Source organism: Solanum dulcamara, chromosome 2 (assembly GCF_947179165.1).
Source record: "Solanum dulcamara chromosome 2, daSolDulc1.2, whole genome shotgun sequence".
Classification (NCBI taxonomy): Eukaryota; Viridiplantae; Streptophyta; class Magnoliopsida; order Solanales; family Solanaceae; genus Solanum; species Solanum dulcamara.
Window position 1 is genome coordinate 68902728 of NC_077238.1, and position 14761 is coordinate 68917488.

General features: G+C 33.7%; 1 pseudogene; it reads right to left on the reverse strand.

Moving 5' to 3' along the window:
- Positions 1 to 705: 705 nt before the first annotated feature.
- On the reverse strand, positions 706 to 12243 carry LOC129872495 (NADP-dependent malic enzyme-like; annotated as a pseudogene).
- Positions 12244 to 14761: the final 2518 nt, after the last annotated feature.

Here is a 14761-nt window from a genome sequence, read left to right on the forward strand (position 1 = left end):
TTGACCTTAGATAATGAAGGTTGAAGAATAGGACATAAAGGTAGTAGGTAGACGACCTTGTCAAACTTTCAAGTGGGAAAGGCAAGGCTCAGTTTCCTCTTCTCATGCCCCTCTTAATTAGTAGTATTAGCAGTCGCATAGTATCTTATTCTTCAACTTTTATTACTACATGTTGCTTTACTACCTGTTCTTTCATTTGCATATGTATCTTGCTAATTTTTTATCAGTTTTTACCTTTCAATCTTTTGTTTTGAATATACATGTTATGAGCTGATGATCTATCAGAAACAACCTAACTACCCTGCAAAGGTAGAAGTAAGATTTGAATACATCCCACCCACCCCAGAGCCTTGTAGGATTATACTGATATGTTATTGTAGTTTGTATGTAAAAACATGAAATCTTTTTTCCTGTTACAAAGAACTGACATAAAATTCCGTATAACATTGACAACTCAATTTATTCACCTTCAAGGGTCCTCCAATTACTATAGCTCTTATGGCTATGAAAACAACGACTTTGGCATCATGCCGAGACACCTAATAACAAGTTTACTACACAACAAACCCAATTTCTGATTGAATCACGTACAAAAAATAAAGTTTGATACACAACAACAGCTTACAAGAAAAGCATATTGAAATGGACTATTATAAGTCTCTGGTGCATACAAGATTACAACCGGTGAAATGATCCATTCAATCATCAGTAGCTTCGCTAATTTAGAGTATACATGCATTTCTCAACATACTTCACCAAATCTGCTGGTTGAGGGAGACGTGTTTCCACACCTGGAGTACAATTGACAAAATTGTTTAATGTTTTAGTTAAACAAGACAACAAAAAAAGGTGAAAATACACAACAAAAAAAAGGAAAGGAAATGCCCTAACCAAGTTCATATGCTTTGGATGCAACACTAGCATCTATGTGAGCTGAGATCTTTTTGATATCAGAAAAAGGAGGGTATATCATTCCCTTGGCATAATGTTCCTCTGTTACTTGAGCAGCCAAAACTTCCACTGTTTCCTAGAAAATCAACTAGTTTTGAGAAAAAGGCTAAAAAGGACCCCCCAACAGAAATACATCCCTATGATGTACTTACAAGCTGCTAAACGCCTGTCATCATGCACACGGATTATACCAGACATGACCAAGACAAAACCAAATCCAGGGAATATGTAACAGTTATTTGTCTGTACATCACAACGAGAGAACAAAATCAGGAATTGTTTCATTCTGAATTGACTATAACACAAAAAACATATGCATTCATAGTACTGGTAGGAATGTTGAGTTTTCCATTGTACTCAAAAGAAGGGAATGGACTTCCACGGGAAAAAACAGCACGACCCTCTAAAAAAAAGCAATTGACAAACCAGTTAGCATCACGAATGTAAGCTAGAATGACCACAAATATAAATAGAATTGTTTCTCATCGATACTTCGTACCTCACTCCAAGTAACATGGACTTCATCATTTCTTCCAAAGTTGTGTTTTTCCTTTCGGCTACTCCATTAAACTCAGGAGAATAAGAAGGAATTACTTCATGAATAATTTATTCTTTTTCACAAAAAAAATATTCAAAGATACATACTCTCCACCTCTATCCGATCTAATTCTCTTAATTTTTCAGCGAAGTTGATTTTCAATTTCAGATTTATAAGAAATATAAACATCAAATGCATCATCTTTGTTTCTAATCAAATACATCTTACTAAATCTAGAAAAGTTATCAATAAAAGTCACATACTATATTTTACCACCTCTAGTCATAATTTATTTCAAATCACCCAAATCAGTGTGAATTAAAAATAATAATTCAGTTTCTTTATTTACTGAAAAACATGACTTTTTAGTAATTTTAGCTTCAGCATTTATGACCTCATTATCTTCAAAAGAAATCTTTATTCCACCTTTATCTCAATAATCCCACAAAAATTAAATTGATTCGGATATTAGGAATATGCAATACATCATTCAATGCCAAAGTTTTACAGGATGTGAGTTTGAGAAGGACTTTTTCTTTTTCAAGAACTTTAGTTATCCTTGAGTAACCAAGATATACAATTTTTTCTCCTTTTTCAACTTGGGTGTATGACACAAAATTATTTTTGTTTACACAAATATGTGTCTCGTCGTACTAGAGTCTATCACCCAGTTTCTCACATTAGCCTCAATATTTATTTCTAAAATGGCCAAAATAATTATATCATTTATTTCAACCAAATTTTAATTTTAGTTTAGAGGGATTGTCAATTCTTTCATATATTCCTTTGCATTGAGGTGTATTTCTTAAGAAGGTTTTATTATTAGCATTGAACTTGAACCATGTGTATTTACATACTTGTAGTTTTCAACACCATAAGCTTCCAACAAAATGACGGAATAGTTATAGTTAGGATAGTATCAGTATAAGTATTATCAACAGTTTCAGGACATATTATTTTCCATAGTATCTTAGATTGGTGGGGAACAATGAGAAAATCTCAACAATAATATAACTTAATATTTAGTAAAATAATAGTACTGAAAATTAGATAGATACTACTACTATAATATTTTAAGTAGAACACAAATAATATTTGAGTCGTGTTGGGCACTGTCCTAAAAAACTATTTGTAATACCTCAAAATTTTTCACCAAAACTTGAACCATTCTTTATATGCATATACACTCGAACACGATAAATTCTAATTGTACATATGAGTTAGGATCAATTCCTAAGTATTTGAATTATATTAGAGGTGAATTATGGTCATAGGGAACCTCTAGTACTAAGTCGAGTTGAAAGATCCTTTACTGAATACGTTTTCATATAAGATCTTATAAGGGTCAATTTTAAATGACCATATCTCTCAGAATATTAAGAGTTAGGTGTCCTATGACCTATTAAATTAAATATCTATGTGTCCTCTTTCCAACTCCATAAATTTTTCCTCATTTGGAGTTTGGAGTAAAAAGTTATAAATATTTTACTAGAGATGCTCCATCCTGGCAGAAGTCCGCGATGGCTCCGCGATGCGAAGAGGACGCAGGCTCCACTATCTAAGCTAAACGATGCCTCATTTATTTGTTTAAGGGTATTTTTATCTTATAACACTTTGGGGAGTTATTTTAATGTCCATAAACGTGTAGAAATCCGTTTTTCTTCATTAGAAACCCTCTCATTCAGTCCTAAACTTTAACGCTCATGAATTTTCAAGAAAAACATCAAGTTAGGTTCTCTTTCAAGGTTCTTCATCAAGGTAAGTTCTTCTTCGTAGATTTTAAGATTTTCAACCCAAATTTCGTCATACTTACATGAATTGCTAAGAAAAATCTTAAATCCTAACCGTAGGGTTTTCAAGAAAACAAATTCAAGAATTTCAAGAAAGGGTATCTCAATTGTTCTTCTTCAAGTTAAGATTTTTCATCAAGATTTGTGGAGCTTTTAAGGTATGTAAGGCTAAACTAAAGTATGGAAATTGTTCTTCCATGTGTCCCATGATTGAGATAGGTTGATTTGTGAATGATTTGAGTCCCTATGATTGTGTTTCAAGAGATTTTCCTTAAATTTATATATTTTACCTACTATTGACAAATTGATGTTTTTCTATGAATTTCTTGAACAAATGATTTAAACTACTTATTTCATAAAATCTAGTAGTATTTTAACTAATATTGATTGTATATGCCTCAATATTGAGTCTAGAGCCTTGAACTCATGAATGTATAATTGTGATTGGGATGTGAGCATGATGATAGTCTTGATGAAACTCGATAGTCTTTGCATCTTCATTATTGAACTAAATTGAATGGTCTCAACTAAATGTTGTCATAAATGATTGTCCCAACTACTCATAAATAAATAATTTGGGAATGATCAGAAGATTGATTGTCCGAAAGGATTGATTGGATAGAACAAATGAACTTATAAAAGTCCATATGAGACTCATTGATTGATTTGATTGATTTGATTGAAAGATTGATCGTCCGAAAAGACTGATTTGATAGAAATAATGAACTGATAAAACTCTATATGAGGCTAGTTCATTGGTTGATTGGTATTGATTGTCTTATGAGCATTGAGTCATGGGAGGAGTATCGAGCACCAAATTGGGTAAGAGTAAGTAATAAATCAAACTCAATAACTCTGTCGCCAAACATAAGAGAGGATTGAATAGTTAAAGTTGGATGTTTCCCTATTTTATTGTCTTGAAAAGATAGGACTTGATTGATTGTTGGATCCAGATTGGTAGATTTGTCAAGGTATAAGATGGTTGTGGCAATAGAAACTAGCTTGTTGTATGATCACTAGCTCATAAGTGATTGTCATCGGATAAGAGAAACTCTCAAATAGGTCTTGATATTACTCTGATATAATTGAATTGGATTGGATTGGACTATATATGATTGTATTATGCCTAAACCTTACTCTTGCTTTAGACTTTTGACATCTTGATCGAGTTTCTTACTTCTTGATTTAAGTTATCTGAGTTGATAGTCTTCTACCTTATGCATGTTTTATTCTGGCATATTACTTACTCGTACATTCCACGTACTGATGTCCATTTGGACTTGCATCATTTCATGATGCAGAGATAGGTTCTAGAGATCATCAACAAGCGCACTATTAAGGATCCGTTCGTATTCCAGCTGATTGGTGAGTCCTCCATACTTTCGGAGGATGCCATTCTTTTATCATCAGGCTTTAGAGTTTAGACTTTTACTTTTATTTGATTTAAGATAGCTATGAACCTGTCATTGGCACCACTTAGACAATTGATAGAGGGTTCATATACTAGATTATTGACTTTTTGATTTGAGATTGTCCTTTGGCTAGTTTCATTCATTCTAGTCTTGTTGATTGGATTAGACAGATTATTAGCCTTTGGACTTATTTTATAAGTATATATTTGATCATCTTGATGAGTTAAGTCTTCCGTTGATAGATTGTTGATTGAATGATTGTGTTATTAGGGCAAGTGGTTCTCTTGGGGACTACCAATAGTCTCTAAGTGCCGGCGACACCTAGGGTACCCTCCCTAGGTGTGACAAACTTGGTATCAAAGTACAGAGTTCAAGAGTCCTAGGAAATCTATGAAGTCGTATCTTGTAGAGTCTTTTTTATGGGTGTGTTATGCACTACACTTATAATCAGGAGGGTATAGAATATTTGGAATTATTTTACTTCTTTCATATTCTGAGTTCGTGCTATAGAGTTTAACTCTATAAAAGTTCCCTTCTGATTTGTGTGTTGCTAAAATCCATTCGACTATGCTCATACTCAAGGTGGTTAGAACAGTAAAGCTCAGATCTTTATTGATGAGTTATTTTCAGATAAAGTATTCAAAGGTTAAAGACACTACACCAGGCTTGAGAAGAGCCGATTAGTATGCACAAATTTATTGGTTTAAAATAATGCACCCTCATAGGTACGTTGAGACAGAGCAAGATGTATTTCCATACTCTCTTCTATAAAACCTTACTTCAGATGTTATCCTTTAAAAGAAGGTTATGCCTCTAAATGATTAGTGTTACCATCCGATGGAATGTGATTTGAGGCATGGTAAGTTATAATTCATAAAATGATCCTAGATCTAAAAAGATGGAGTTAGAGAAGTAGAAACCAAATAGTAAGAATGGTAGTTTATTGAGACATGTAACTAGATTTATGTACCTATACGGTAAGCAATAGGGTTAGAAGTCATCCCTTTTGACTTTGATTAAAGATGTAGTAAGTATCATCTAGTTTTCATGACAGGAGGTAGAAGAAAAGTTGTTAGTTAAGATGAGTTAGAGTACACTCAAACCATGAGAGGAGTTTTATGTTGAGGTGCCTTTGTATTAGTAAAAGACCTAGTATAGGTTTTAAACGGAAGGGAGGAATAGTCATGAGATGATAGATCTAATCTAATCTTATGATTTTGAAGAAAGAGCCCTATGTTATTTAGAGGGATATGAATATAACTAGGCAATGAGGTGTAATGAATAGGTAAATAGTACTTAGGTTATGAAAGGAGATGAGGTGATAAATTGAAATTAGACAGATAGTGAGATAAGGATCGATTACTTATCATGAGGTCTTAATAGGAGAGTGTTTCTTAATTTTACTTAGTAGTTGTAAGTTGGTATAGTATGCGAGCAGTGTGTGATAGTGCTAGTTGTAAGATTTGATCTAGTAGGCTTGACAAAGCGTATGCATAAGGTTAAGATGTTGACATGCAAGAAGTGTGATGCTACGAGTATGGTGTATGTGACGTTTAGAGGGTAATTGTGAATTGGGGCTAAGTCATTAGGTAATAAAAGGCCTAAGATGTGTATATGAGATAGTATATAGTGGTGTGAGGCTTTAAATTTATGATTTGCTATGGGTACTTAAATAGTATAACTGAGTTGTCAATGTGGAGAAGGCCAGTGTAAGCATTCCTTATCATCTTTAAGAGTTAGGTTGAAGGAGGTTATGTATAGATGATGATGATTCTCCTGTTATAATTCAAGTTTTCTTCAATCAGATGTATGAGAGCCTAGAAGTTGAGCATTAGCAGACTAAAAAAAGAGGTTAGATCAGAAGAGTTATAGAAAGAGGCTATGTATGCAAATAAGAGCATTAAGTATATAAATATGTCTATAAAGGTAGAAGGAAGCATAGAGTGGTATCTCAGAAGAAAGTCCTAGTAGCGGTTTCATAACTTTGAGTATAGTGTAATAAGAGAGTTTAAGTATTTTTATGGATAGTGATTCCCCAACCGTGTGGAGAATTATTCGTATAGCTTAGTAAAAAAAATATTGATTCACAAACTTAAGGAGGTGAACTTTGAGCTAAGGGGGAGATAATGAGGTAATGAACCAAAGCAAGTCTTGAGATTTCAACAATGATGAGTTGATCAGAATGAGACATCAATGTTTTTCCATCTCGCATATTCCTAATACTTTAGTCGAGGTGATACTCTATTCCTGTCGTGTGTATGAGCACCATGCCCATGGCCTAGACCCATGCACCCCCATGCTGATGCATATCCATACTGAGTTCGAGGATGCGAATTGATAATTTCATTCGGCAATCCTGATTTTGTCTCATGAATCTAAAAGTTTTCAGCTCTATGTTACACAAGACATAACTTGAGTTTCATAATATGTATAATTCCATGAACTCATGATAGGCCCTGAAAGACTAGAGATCATATTAGTTATGGATGTTCCCAGATCATACTTTCTTGAATAAATCATGCTTATAACCTTTTGGTCTAAACCTTTTCAGTAATTCTTCCTTTCTAGTCCTGATAGCGATATTGATGATAGTAGACTGAGTTGAGTGAGAGTACATGGGCGAGAGTGAGTGTTTCCTGATTGTGATAGTTGTGTTGTACTTGTGTAATTAAGAATAGATGTGTGAAAGAAGAGCAAGATGAAACCCCATGATGTGCAATAGATAGGTAAGAGTGTTAGTGTATCTCTGATTAAGATCTCATGCAATAATGGAGGTAGAAATGTTAAAGTAGGCTTGACAATTCTTAGATGTGGTTGAGGTGGTTAGAGTGATAGACTTGAGTGTGTGGTGGTCACTATGAGAGTGATGGTAGTAGGCTATTAATGACTTTTGGATGATAATTATGAGTGTTTGTATGAAATGGTGAGGAGGAGGAGTATTCAATAAGTAAAAAGGTCCCTATAGAGGTGTAGAGTATGAATTCGAGGGTTAGATTTGTATAAGTATGATAATCTTCGGACTAGCACCTTAAGACTTAGAGCTAGGCTTGAACTTGGTAAGAGGAATTTTGAGGGGAGCATTCGAGGTTGTAGCTCTTCTCTCATCCCAGGTATGATGTCTTCTAGTGAGTGAGCTCCCTATATTTGAGTGGGTTGGACCAGACTTAGTTTACCAAGTTATAGAGGAAGTGAAAACCATTCTAGAGAGTGAAAAATTGAGGTGAGGGGGAAAAGACTTGAAGTTTGAGGTGAATTATTGGATGTACATTAAGGGTGTTATGAGTCTTGAAAAGAAGGGGAAGCTTGGGCACTGATATATTAGTCTTACCAAATTGTAAAGAGGATTGGAGATGTCACTCATGAATTGGAGTTACTTTCTGAGTTAGCCACCATTAGTTTGGTGCTTCATGTCTCAATGATCGAAGGAGTGCTTGGGAGATCCTTTGTTGGTAGTTCCCATTGAAAGTGCTTAAATCAAGGATAGTCTGTCCTATGAGGATAAAATGAAGACCAAATATCCACTTCTATAACTGCCATCAACGATGATGTTGAATGTAATATCCTATTCTTTATTTAATTTGATGTCTTCTTTCTTGAATTCAACGTTTGATGATCTAGATGTTTGAATGATTCGATTGATAGAGTTTCGATGTTCTATTCATGCCAATGGTGATAATACTGAAGGAAATGTCCTTATTCTTGACTTGAACAGATTTGTCTATTCTTGAGTCTGAATAGTTGATCATCTAGATTACTTGATTTGGTTGATTGGTTGTTTTGATTGAGTCTCAATTTTTATTTATGCCTCAATTCTAGCTCTGTTGGATCTTCATTCGAGGACAAATAATCCCAAGGGGAGATAATGTAACATCCTAAAATTTTTTGCCAAGACTCAAATAATTCTTCATATGCAGACCCGAACTCGATGAATTCTAATTGTATATATGCATGAGGATCAATTCCTAAATATTTGAAGTGTATTAGAGGATAAATATGGTAATAAGGAACCTCTATTACTAAGTCGAGTTGAAAGATCCTTTGCCGATTAAGTTTTCATATAAGATCTTATAAGGGTCAACTTTAAACACCCATATCTCTCAGAATATTAAGATTTAGGTGTCCTATGACCTATTAAATTAAAGATCTACGTGTCCTATTTCTAAATCCACCAATTTTGCCTCATTTGGAGTTTGGAGTAAAACATTATGACCATTTAACTGGAGATGCTCCATCCTGGCACAAGTCCGCGATGGCTCCGCGATGTGGAGAGGACGCGGACTCCACTGCCTAAGCTAAACGATGCCTCTTTTATATTTTTGTCTTATAATCCTTTGGGAAGTTATTTTACTGTCCCTACACGTGTAGAAATTAATTCTTTCCTCATTAGAAACCCTCTCATTCACTCCTAAACTTTAACACTCAAGAATTTTCAAGAAAAGCATCAAGTTAGGGTTATCTTTCAAGATTCTTCATCAAGGTAAGTTCTTCTTCGTAGATTTCAAGATTTCCAACCCAAATTTCTTCATACATACATGAATCGCTAAGAGAAATCATTTGTACTAGTCTTGTTGATTGGATTAGATAGATTGTTGGCCTTTGGCCTTATTCTATAAGAATCTATTTGATAATCTTGATGAGTTAAGTATTTCGCTGATAGAGAGTTGATTGAATGATTGTGTGAACTAGTCAAGTAGTTTTCTTGGGGACTAGCAATAGTCTCTGAGTGCCAGCCACGTCTAGGGTACCCTCCTGGAGGGTGACACTATTTTACCGGAGTGAAATATTTCTCCAAAATAAAACATGTCTTCTCTAATTAAATAGAGGATATAGGAATCAAGAAAATTAATAAACATTAGAATCAACCAAAAGGAGATGCAAAGTTGAGAGAGAGAATGAAATCATCAGGAAGAGAGTAAGAAAGAGAGCAACTTGATTTTTTACTCCCTCCGTTTCAAAAAGAATGACATCCTTTCCATTTTAATCTGTTTTAAAAAGAATGACCCCTTTCCTTTTTAGGAAAAACTTTAATTTCAACTTTCCACATAACATGTTTAAGGCCACAAGATTAAAGTATATTTTGGTACATTTGACACAACTTTAATTTAGGAGCACAAGATGGAAAAATCATCTTTGTTTTCTTAAACTATGTGTCAAGTCAAACTAGGTCATTCTTTTTGAAACAGAAGTACTTTTTGTTTCTTTGCACACTTTTATAGTAAGAAAAAAGGATATTTATAAGGGGAGGATAGTAGTGAAAATATGCCAAATATTAGGACAAGTGGCATAGAAGAAGGTGTGCATCCTGCCAAGGTATATTAGTAGTCATCCTCTCCAAGTAACATCAATTAAGGTTTCTGAAATACACTGCAAAATAATCTTTTAATAAATTAGGCTTTCGAAATATATTCTTATAAAATCATTTGAAATTATAAATATATCTTGCAAAAAAAGGGTAAAAACGTGAGTTTTCATCTAGTAAAATCACCAAGGAGAACCATATTGTTTGTGAAGAGGAGAAGAAAGTTACAGTATTTTTATTGATTTATATCGATTATCTAACTTCAAGTAAAATTTTAAATAATATATAGTCCAATTTTGAGGAGTATATCTAAAAAATATTTTCAAAAAATGTGTACACTTACTGGATTCCACCAATTTCATGTTGAAGATTTGTAACGACAATACATAGTCCAAAAATTTTACACGTAGCAAAGTATGTTTGAAAAAACAAATCAATTTTTTTAGAGAGTCCACTTATTTTGAATAGTTTGTTTACTACAATTTCAGCTTGTTATAGTATTAGGCGTGAAATTACTCCTACTCTATATAATTATTTTTTTAGAAAAAAATTCAGCGTCACCAGTACAAGAGCAACTATAGACTAAGTACCTTTGTTTCAAAACTACAAAATTGTCTGATGTAGTAAATAACAGAAAAAGTAAAATAAAGGAAGCCATATATTGCTTTGAATGTCAAGAAGCTCACTAAAGCTTCCGAAAGACACTATCATAGACAATAAATCATTTGGACTGCTAGCACTAGAGTTTGCAAATCAAATATGCAACAGGTGTAGTATGAATATGAAAATACGTGCACTCATAAGGCATCATAGGTCAACCAAGCAAGAGTTAGACAGTTATATCTTAAAAAGTATAAAATATATCCTAGCTAAGTCAAGTACCTCAAATTCATAAATTTATAAGAAATAGAAAAGGATAGCTAACCAGAATCATCTGATTAATAAGTACAATGACATCACTTCAAGATGACAAAATAAGATAAGCGCAACTCAATGATCAAATTTTTAGGAAAAGATTCAGTGTCACCATTACAAGAGCATCTATAGATTGAGTACATTTATTTCAAAGCTACCAAATTGTCTGAAGTAGTAAATAACACGAAAAGTAAATAGAGAAAGCTAGATATCGTTCTGAATGCCAAGTAGCTCCCTAAAGTTTTTAAAAGACACTGCCATAGAAAATGAATCATTGGGCCTACTAACACTAGGATCTGCATCAAAAGATGCAATAAATGTAATAAGAATAATGCACTCATAAGGCATCATAGTCTAACCAATCAAGAGTTAGACAGTTATATCATAAAAAGAATAAAATATACCCTATCTAAGTCAAGTACCTCAAATCCACAAATTTACAACAAATAGAGGGAAGCTAGCAAATCAAAATCATCTAATAAAGAGGTACAATAACAACAATTTAAGACGGCAAAATCAGATAAGTGCAAGGCAATGCAACGTGATAATACGTAATGTAATAGACAATGATCTTACCAATATACACCTGCTTCTACCATAGGTATGCTAGGAGAGAATCCACGAGGGATATGTGAGGTCCATGATGTCATTGATGACATCAATTAGAAACCAAAATTTAAAGTTAGGTTTTTTGGTAGGAAAAAATATTGAAATTTGGTTGTTGAGATTTTTCAATTAACAATCCACATTTTTGACTCACCAATTGTTTAACCTAAAAAGAAATAAATTTCTGGCATGGAATGGATACCAAAAAATCTTCCCCTCCAGTCTTATGCACCAAAAAGTGGTATCTTCATCTTCTCAGAAAGAGCTCATGCCAAAAAGTTCTTTGCACAATTCGAACTTGTCACTTGTTATTACTTTGGTTAGCATATATGCAGAATTCTCATTTGTAGAGATATTTTCAACCTACATAGATTTGTCTTCTATCTTTTCTCGAATCCAGTGATATCTCCTTGCATGGTACATCGAGTTCTTGCTTAAGTCTATTGCACTTTGACTATCACAATAAACGACATACTCTTTTTTATGCAAGTCAAGCTCTTGAAGAAATTTCTTGAGTCATATCATCTCCTTGCCAACTTCAATAGCCTCAATATACTCAGCTTCAGTTGTAGACAGTGGAACACACTTATACAACTTCGACTACCATGATATAGCTCCCCCTGAAAAAGTAAGCACATATCCAGTAGTAGATTTTCTGTTATGAAGGTCACCTGCCATATCAACATCTATATAGCCCCTCAGATTGGATTTGTTCCTCCAAAACACAAACATTTCCCTGAGCTTCCTCTCAGATACTTGAATATCCACTTTACAATTTTCGTTGTCATGCCCGGAGAGGGTAGCCTAAGTGTGTCCAGCACTCGAAGTCCATTGCTGGTCTCCAAGTGAATCACATGATCTAATAAAATATTCATTCATTCAACGGAAAACTTAAATAACAAAAAAAGGGACAATCAAGTGGGCTAAACAAATACACAACTTATAAAAAAAATTTAATCAAATCCCAACTCAACTTCATGTCAAAAAATATTTTTGGAAACCAAAATTATAACTCAACACTGTCACTATCTGTCTATGAAGCCTCTAATACTATCCAGAAAATGTCAATGAAAAGTCCATGGCTCCCAAAAAAATATTCAAAGAAAAGATAATTAATCTAGAGTGCCTCTAGATGCAAGGAGGACTCACCAAATCTAAGAATAAAAGTGAACTTCAATGATATAGTTGTTGGGGATCTCTAACACTTGTATCTGCATCATGAAATGATGTCATCCAAATAGCGTCAGTACATGAAATATACGAGTATGTAAAATGAAAGGAAGGAGAAACACTCAACAACACTTACCTCAAGCTCATCAATCAACTCAAAGGATATGCAAGAATTTAGAATTTAGCAAATGTTTCTCAAATTGACTCAATCATCTACAATCTAAATCAAACAATCCTATCATGCAATATCATATCCTAATTGGGAGTTTTTCTAACCGACAACTATCACCTATGAATCGGTGATGTACAATAAAGTAGTGTCGTTTCCACATCCATCTAATACTTTGCCAGGGTAAGAGACGAATCACTATCATTAGATCCACAATCAATCAAAGTCCATTATTTTGGGACTTAAGAGGTTTAACCTTCCATCCTATGCTGGCGAGTAGTTCATGGGATTTGAGTTGTAACTATATTTTTTCCAATTCGGTGCTCAATACTCCTCCTAAGACACAATATGCTCATAAGACTCAAATCAATCAGTCTATACAAGTCAGTCCATCTAGTCACATTGGACTGTAATCAACTTAATCATCACTTCTTTCAATTAGACATTCTTTTCATGACTCATCACGACTCCAAGACAACAATCATTAATATTTTCGTTTAAGACATGCTTTCAACTCAATCATGCATTTCCATCACTCTTCCTCAAAATGATTATTTATGTTGAAGAAATATTCATGTTTCAAAGTAGTAAGATGTTTAAATACGTCACACTTAACTCATGCTTAATGCATCCTCTTTCAAGACATTCACAATCATGCTTTCAAACTCAATCAATGCAGTAAATATTAAATGCAATTTCAATTAGGGTTCATGTGAATGAAGACATTAACACATACCTCAAATACTCAATTTAATAATGCTATCAAGACATAATCAATTGGGTACAATTAAGGACCCATAAGAATTATAATAGTTGAAGAAACTCCAATCATAGAAACATTCAAAACTCCAATCAAGACACAATTTGGCTCAAAGAAAATGTAGGGCATGTGAACGAACTTAATCCAGCATTCTGATAGCCTTACATACTGGAACTCGAAGAATAATCAAAAGTTGGAAGATGCGAGTGAACGCTTGAACCCTAGCTTTTTCTCTTCTCCAATCTTTGCTCTCAAATAAACTAAGTGTTAATGAGGGCTTAGGCATATAGGATACTGTTAAGGGACTCAAAATAGTCCCAAAATATCAAAGTTTTGATTGCGAAAAGGTAAAAAAAGACCAAACTAACCTTCATATCCATCCGACTCTAGTCGTCTACGAGTCTTTCTTACGAGTCATCATTTCTACTATGGGTCGTAAGGCCCATTCGTAGGATCTTTGTGCATATTCCAATAACTATTTGGATGTAACACTGAATTCTATGACTCATTTTTATGAGTCGTAAACATTTTTACGAGTCATAATCAATACTAGTAGAAAAGACTTTAAAGACTTGAAATTTTTCTAAGTGTTCAAAGATTCTACGGCTCTTTTCTATGAGTCGTAAGAATTTCTATTAGTCATAATCAAGAATAGTAGAAAAGATCCTAGAGATTGAAATTTTTCTAAGTATTCATAGGTTCTACGAGTCATTTCTATGATTCGTACAAAACTCTACGAGTCATAGAGTTGAGTCGTAACTTTTGATGATCTGACAACCTCTAGTAAAACAATCATAACGTTTTACTCCAAACTTGAAATGAAGAAAACTTGGTGGCGTTGGAAAGAGGACTCAAAGACTTTAATTTGATAGGTAATGAGATACCTAATTCGTTATATTCTTGGATATATGATCGTATCCATTTGATCCAAGTAAAATCTTATATCGAAACTTAATCGGTCAGAAAGTTTTCAACTCAACTTTATACTAGAGGATTATTGTGACCCTAATTCATATCACATACATTTAAAAAACTAAATAATCAGTCATTCCAATTATATTACAGTTAGAATTTATTGGATACAGGCCCATACGCATACGAAGAATGGTTCGGCACTTAGCATAGAAATATTTTGGGTGTTACATTTATTT